We start from the raw sequence: 8747 nt of genomic DNA, 5'->3' as shown, positions 1-8747 counted from the left end.
ATATTAAAATTTTCCATGCGTCAAGAGACGGAATTGAAACAGAAGAAATGATTGACAAAGAGGAGAATTGCCCAGAAGAGCTCGCATTTGTTATTCAATCATACGGTATGTATACACCCAAGTCTGATGAAATAAAAGGAAAGAGTTATCAACGGCTAAAACTAAGGCTATCCTAGTAAAGTATGTAAAGATATATACATAATTTACAATAGGAAGAAAATCTTCTCATAATACTTCCCCTCAAGTTGGAGAATGAGGATTACGAATTTCCAATTTGCTGAAGAGAAAACGAAATTGATCACGTCCAAGTGCCTTAGTGAAGATATCAGCCAGTTGAAAATGCGTAGACAAATGGGATGTTTCTATAGCTCCAGAGCGCAGATGTTGCCTAGTGAAGTGACAATTTATCTCAATGTGTTTGGTGCGCTCATGAAAGACTGGGTTGGAGGCGATGTGAAGAGCCGCCTGTTTATCACAGAACAAACGCATTGGGCCTGCATGATAAATGCCAAGAGAACTAAAGAGACAACGAAGCCATAAGAGTCCACTGACAGTGTCTGCCATAGCTCGGTATTCGGCCTCAGCGGAAGACTTGGAAACCGTCGTTTGCTTTTTAGTCTTCCAAGAGATGCGGCTTCCTCCCAAAGTGATGAAATATCCAGTCAAAGACCGTCGAGTCATGGTGCAACTAGCCCAATCCGCATCACAATAAGTTGTTAAAGACAGTGACGTAGGCCGAAGAAAAATTCATTGTCCAGGAGATTGCTTGAGATAGCGAAGCACTCGCATGGCGGCATCCTAGCGTCCCTGGCGAGGATCTTGCAAAAACTGGGATAGAATATGGACCGGATAACAAAGCTCAGGCCTAGTGATGGTGAGATACAAGAGGCGACCAATGAGGCGACGATACTGTCTTGGATCAGAAATGGGATCGCTACAGTCTTGAGATAACTGGTGCTGTTGTTCCATGGGAATATAGGTAGGTCGAGAGCCTAACATGCCAGCCTCAATGAGAATATTTAGAGCGTACTTCCGCTGATTGAGGAAGAGATCGGAACTGCTGCGAATAATCTCTATCCCCAAAAAATAGGACAAAGGACCTAGGTCCTTAATGTGGAAGCATTAATGAAGATAATTCTTAAAGCGAGCACATGAGACAAAATTATTAGTCACAAGGATCATATCATCCATATAAACAAGAACGACTATAAAAACACCAGCATGAGAGTAGGTGAAAAGAGAGTGATCGGCCTCTGACTACTGAAAGCCATACTGAATGAGAGCTGCAGCGAATTTGGAATACCAATTGCGAGAGGCTTGACGGAGACCACATAGAGACTTTCGCAGCCGTCAAACCTGATTAGTATGAGCTGAACGAAAACCGGGAGGGAGTGATATGTAAACCTCCTCATCCAAGTCGCCATGGAGAAAAGCATTGTTAACATCAAGCCGATGTATCTCCCACCACTTAGCAATAGCAATAGTCAATAGACAACGTAATGTTACCAGTTTTGCTACTAGAGCGAATGTCTCGTGGAAATCTACTCCCTCGATTTGCGTGAATCCCTTGGCCACGAGCCAAGCTTTGTAACGTTCTACAGTACCATCTGCCCCTCTTGTAATCTTGAAAACCCATTTACAGCTAATGGGTTTCTTCCCAGGAGGAAGTGGCTGGAGAACCCAAGTACCGTTATCCTCAAGAGCACGAATTTCATCGGCTATAGCAAGACGCCGTCGTGGATCCTTAGCTGCTTGTGACTAAGTTCTTGGCTTCGTGTCGGAATCAATAGTAGTAAGGAAAGATAATTGTGCGGCATCAATGTCAGAATAGGTAAGAAAATGCTCTAGAGGATGAGACGTACCTGGAGAGTGCGATGGAGTGGGTGATTTGATGAGGGGGGATAATCAGAGCAACGAGCAGTGTGAGAGAGAAAATCTTTAAGCCAACTCGGTTGACGAATATTCCGAGAAGCCTTAGAACGGGCAATACTCTCTACTGGAGATGATACTGTCGGGTCGGTAGAAGAAATGGGCGAATCCCGAGGAACAGTGACGGGCTCAGCTGATGAAGATTGGACCAGAGTGAGCTTAGTTTCTAATGGGTCAGGCAGCGAAACAGAGGAAATGGGTTGAGCGGAAGGAGGTGGACGACTGGGCTCGGCTGAGGATAATTGGGCCGAACGAAGCGGAGGCCCAGTTTCGCGCGATGCTCCATCTGGATTGGGCTCAGCGTGCGGGATTGCATCCGAACTGGGCTCAGCGAGTGGTGCTCCATCTGGACTGGGCTCAGTGGGCCCGAATGATGCTCCCTGGAATGAATGCGGGCCGAAGTACTCCCCCTGAACTGCTGGGCCGGTAGTATCTAGGAAACGAATGCCGGTATTAATTGAATAAGTGGATTGCTTCCTGCTGAACGGAAAATCGGCCTCATTGAAACGAACATCTCGAGAAATAAGAGTCTCACGATTCTCCAAGTCATAAACTTGCCAACCTTTCTTTCCAAAAGGGTATCCAATGAAGATGCACTTTCTCGAACGTGGCCCAAATTTATCCTTGACACGAGAATTATGATGTGCATAGCATAGACACCCAAAGACACGAACATGTTGATAATTCGGCTTCTTATGAAAAAGGAGTTCAAATGGTGTCTTGCATGACAAGATGCCCGAAGGTGTAAGATTGATGAGATGAACTGCTGCTGAAATACATTCTCCCCAAAAATCAATAAGAAGTGAAGCTTGAAACATTAAGGCCTGAGCAACATTCAGAATATGACGATGCTTCCGTTTGACTCGCCCATTTTGTTGAGGCGTGTCCGTACACGAAGTGTGATGGATGATGCCAATGTCAGAAAAGTAGCCTCGAATAACTCGACTCATGAATTCCGATCCGTTGTCACTGCGCACTGTTTTCACCGTTCGGTCAAATTGATTTCTAACCATCTTACAAAAATTAATCAGGAACCCTTGTGCCTCTGACTTTTCTCGTGGAAGGTAAACCCACACACCACGACTATAATCATCCACAATCGACGAGAAATATCGTGCACCAGAAATGGACGAGATCTTATAAGATCCCCGTATGTCACAATGAATCAATTGGAATGGGACAGAGGCTTTATTTGAACTATTTGGAAAACTTGAACGTGTCTGTTTTGCTCGGCAACATATGTCACATAGTGCATTATTGTCTGATGAATGCATAAAAACAGAATTATTCTTGAATTGAATGCGAGGAGAAGGATGACCCAACCGCTTGTACCAAATATCTTCACCATCTGCTCTCATTGCCCGTAGTTTCTGAATCGATGAAGACACTCATTGTAGAAGCCAGACCTCCCCATGAAGTTCACCCACTCCAATCATACTCCCTGAGGTGCGGTCCTGAATCAAACAAAGATCAGATGTGTAGTGTACACTACAATTAAGTTCTCGAACTAATTGAGCAATGGATAATAAATTGCAATTAAAATTCGGTACATAAAGGACATTATGAAGGACTAGATTAACTCCAAAAGACACCTTGCCCATAAAAGTAGCTTGAGTTGTTCCATTCGGAACATGAATAATTGGACCATTAATAGGAGTGACATCAAACAGATTATCCAAACTACCAGTCATGTGTCTTGAAACTCCTGAATCAATGATCTAATCAAGTTCTGAAGTAATGGGCATATAATTCCCACCACTTAATCGATTAATCTCACCGTCATCGCGTGAGACTATTGAGACTAGCCGTTGCAAGTGGGCCTCGGATAAATGGACCAGTTTGCTGAGATTTGCGGGCTGCTCCGCATGAGCTTGGGCTGCAGTGTAATTGCCCGAGTTCTGATTGAAGGATTGGCTGGGCCTCCACTGCCCACGATTGTATTGGGCCGATCGTGTCTGTGATGGGCCGGATTGATATGGGCCTCTTGAATGGAATTGCCCGAAACCACCTCCCCGCTGCTGCGAATGAATCGAGGAAGACGACTGCGCCCTGCTTCCTCCTGGTCGAGACTGCACCGAAGAATTCCCTTTCGAGCTCCTCTGGTTCGGCTGCTCGGAGCTCGGATAGCCATGGAGTTGGTAGCAGGTGGCTCGATGGTGCCTGTTTCGTCCACAGTAGTCGCAGAAGGGACGACCTTGCGGCTTGAAATTGCTAGTTTCACCAGGCGCAACGGAAGCGTAAAAGGAACAGAAATTCAAAATTTTCTACCTGTGAAACTAATTCCAAGACCTACTAGAAGAATAAGAGTAAATAAAAGCGTACCTGGAATATTTAAAATTGTCGACCGAGCGTCCCACGCGTGACGCCTCTACTGGTATCCACACCGACTTTGTCGACGAGTTTTCGAGATCGGCGGTGCTTGCGGCCAATACTCGAAAGAAACACCGATGCAACACCCGAAATTTTAAGACTAATGGGGTTAATTCAAATTGAACAATTCAACTTGAATTTCCCCACATTAATGCACGTACACACATATGTATGTATATGCTTATGCATACATATATATCACATATATATGTATATATATAGCACACGTATATCTCTGTACATTTACATGCACACATATATATAAGCATAAGGGGGGAGACTTTCAAGTCTCTTTACCGATGTGGGACAAGAGGAATTAAGAATTCCAAATTGCCATGTGTCCTCACATGGATCGTGCATCAATTGTGTCTATTTAATCTAATAAATCGAGTCTAATTAATCGACAAATTTAATCTCATTAAATATCCGATTAATCGGTCGCATCATAAATTATCTAATCTCTATTAGACAATTTTATTATTTCAAAATATCTCGTCAATTTAGTCGTAGTGTGTGACCCTGTAGGTTCCCAATTACGTTGATAATAATATCGAAATCTCTATTTCAATATTATAAACAGTGAGCGGCATCTAGCAATGCATCACTGTTACTCAAGTAATCGGAAAGTCAATTTCTCGACGAACCTCGTGACCTATATTACCGTGTAATATAATCCATTGTCCTCTATATCTCTATTGAGCCCAAGGCATGGTCGATGACATCCTTGTATGGCTCAATATCTCTTTTTCTTGGTTTACCAGGTAAGTCTATCAGAACAAATGAGCTCGATATCGTTATATCGACTCATTTGGGTATGCACACACTTTTAGACTTAACCACCAAGTGGCCGTGAGATATCGCTCCCGTTTCGTAGGAGGGACAAATCCTATCTCGGTCACTCACATTCCTCTCCATGCTCTGTGATATACCCAATAACTGTGTTTATAACCAGCCTGTTACGGTGGCGTTTGACAGTATCAAAGTATATGACATTACAAGTAGGAATCCATGGTGACCTCAAGTCAAAGGACCATTACACTATAGTCACTTTGAGATATGCTAATGACAGTCACGTAACAACCCATGTAGCAATCTCATGGCGGATCAGTCCAATACACATTACTCTTAATGTATACATGTGGTGTGATTTGATATCTCCATATCCATGACCTATGAGATTTGGTCATCAATCAACACTTACACTAGTCTAACCGTATTATCGTTGTCCTAATTAACGATAATACTTTGACTATGGACATTTAGGAATAATGTTCAGTAATTATAGGATCTCACAATCAAGTCACACTTGATGCCTATTGAACCTACTATTCCAAGGACATTATTGTGTAAAATCATATTTAGCGCAATCTACACAATAACAGATATGCCTCGTAATATAATGAAATACATGTCATATTACAGAACTGATGATAGATTGCATCTAGGGCATACACCAATTCCCAACAATCTCCCACTTGCACTAGAGCTAATCTGGCATCTGTCTAATGCCAATAGATCTAGTGTGAGCCTCGTGCTTGCGCTGCACAAGAGGCTTCGTAAGTGAATCTACGAGATTTTCATCTGTTGGTATTCTGCATATCTTCACATCTCCTCTGTCGATGATCTCGCGAATGAGATGGAAGCGCCTGAGTATATGTTTGGATCGCTGGTGAGACCTGGGTTCCTTAGCTTGCGCAATGGCTCCATTGTTGTCACAATAGAGATCCACTAGGTCTGCGATGCTAGGAACCACAATAAGTTCTGTCACGAACTTCTTGATCCAAACGGCCTCTTTTGCAGCGTTAGAGGCAGCAATATACTCGGCCTCTGTGGTAGAATCGGCTACTGTCTCCTGTTTGGAACTCTTCCAACTCACAGCACCTCCATTCAGGCAGAACACATACCCTGACTGCGATCTACTGTCGTCCTTATCGGTCTGGAAGCTAGCATCGGTGTAACCTCTTACAACGAGCTCTTCTTCGCCTCCATATACCAAAAACATCGCCTTAGACCTTCGTAAGTACTTAAGGATGTTCTTTACTGCAATCCAGTGTCTTTCACCTGGATCTGATTGGTATCGACTCGTCATACTCAAAGCATACGAGACATCTGATCGAGTGCATAACATAGCATACATGATGGATCCAATAGCTGACGCATATGGAATCTTATACATGCGGTCCCTCTCCTCTCGAGTAGAAGGACTCTGAGCCTTCGAAAGGCTTATGCCATGTAACATAGGCAGCGACCCTTTCTTAGAATCGTGCATGCTAAAACGCCGAAGCACTTTATCTATGTATGCACTCTGACTTAGGCCAAGCAGTCTCCTGGATCTATCTCTATAGATCCTAATACCTAGCACGTAGGTAGCTTCGCCTAAGTCCTTCATAGAGAAACACCTTCCCAACCAAGTCTTTACAGACTGTAGGGAAGGAATGTCATTCCCGATTAGAAGTATGTCGTCTACATACAACACCAGGAAGATCACTACGCTCCCACTAACCTTCTTGTAAACACAGGGTTCATCTTCATTCTTAATGAAACCAAACTCTTTGATTGCATCATCAAAACGAAGATTCCAGCTCCTAGAAGCTTGCTTCAGCCCATAAATAGACCGTTGTAGCTTACAAACCTTTCCGGCACTATGTGGATCGACAAAACCCTCAGGTTGTGTCATATACACATCCTCGAGGAGCTTCCCGTTCAGGAAAGCAGTTTTGACATCCATTTGCCAGATCTCATAATCATAATAAGCTGCAATTGCAAGCAAGATCCTTATGAATTTAAGCATAGCCACCGGGGAAAAAGTTCCGTCATAGTCAACACCATGAACTTGTCTGAAACCTTTTGCCACAAGTCGGCCTTTAAAGGTAATCACATTACCGTCCATGTTAGTCTTCTTCTTGAAGACCCACTTACACCCAATGGGTTTTCGCCCTTCAGGTGGATCAACCAAAATTCATACTTGGTTAGTGTACATGGACTCCATCTCAGATCTCATGGCCACCAGCCATTTCTCAGAGTCAGGGCCTATTACGGCTTCCGCATAGGTTGTAGGCTCATCATCATCTATGAGTAATACGTCATTGTTTTGAGTCACGAGAAATCCATATCTCTCGGGCTCATGACGTATCCTACTAGACCTGCGAGACTCCTGTGTCACATGTGCAGAAGATTGTGCCACAACATCTTGTGGTACTTGCTCTGCAACCTCACCCGTCGATTGGTCAATGTCATTTTGTGGTAGAACTTCCCCAAGTTCTAATTTTCTCCCACTAGTTCCTTTGGAGAGAAACTCTTTCTCAAGGAATACCGCAGTTCGAGCAACAAACACTTTGCCCTCGATGGGATTATAGAAATAGTATCCTCGAGTTTCCTTAGGATACCCCACAAAGTAACATTTGTCCGATTTAGGGCCAAGCTTATCCGAAGATAATCTCTTCACATAAGTTTCGCAACCCCATATCTTTAGAAAAGACATCTTGGGACGCTTCCCATACCACATCTCATATGGTGTCCTTTCAACTGATTTCGACGGAGCATTGTTTAATATGAGAGCAGCTGTCTGAAGAGCATATCCCCAGAAGGAGTCAGGTAAGTTTGCATGACTCATCAAAGATCGAACCATATCTAATAAAGTTCGATTCCTCCTTTCAGCTACACCATTCCACTGTGGTGTTCCAGGTGGAGTCAGTTGAGATAAAATCCCACACTGTTTAAGATAGTCAGCGAACTCATAGCTCAAATATTCACCTCCTCGATTTGATCGAAGAACTTTAATGCTCTTACCCAACTGATTCTCCACTTCATTCTTAAATTCTTTGAACTTTTCAAAGGATTCAGATTTGTGTTTCATCAAATACACATATCCAAATCTACTGAAATCATCAGTAAATGTAATGAAGTAGAGATACCCACCTCTAGCAAGCTTGTTCACTGGTCCACATACATCGGTATGTATGAGAGCCAGATGATCACTAGCTTGCTCACCTTTTCCGGTAAAAGGGGCCTTAGTCATTTTCCCCATTAAGCAAGGTTCGCATGTCTCGATCGATTCTAAATCAAACGAGTCCAGTAATCCATCCTTATGGAGTCTAGAGATGCGATTCTCGCTAATATGGCCTAAACGACAATGCCAGAGGTAAGTCGGGTTCGAATCATTAGATTTGAGCCGTTTAGTTTCCACATTATAAATAGGCGTATCTAGATCAAGAACATACAGACCATTACTTAAATGTGCACTGCCATAATATACATCATTCATGTACATAGAACAACACTTGTTCTTGATAGTGAAACAAAATCCCTTCTTGTCCAAACAAGAAACATATATTATGTTTCTACTAATAGCAGGTATATAATAACAGTCGTTAAGATCTAATACTAGCCCAGTAGGCAAAACTAGGTGATAAGTCCCTACAGTTAATGTAGCAACTCTTGCTCCATTT

This window comes from Punica granatum, chromosome 7 (assembly GCF_007655135.1).
Source record: "Punica granatum isolate Tunisia-2019 chromosome 7, ASM765513v2, whole genome shotgun sequence".
Classification (NCBI taxonomy): Eukaryota; Viridiplantae; Streptophyta; class Magnoliopsida; order Myrtales; family Lythraceae; genus Punica; species Punica granatum.
Note: the sequence above shows the minus strand (reverse complement) of the source record.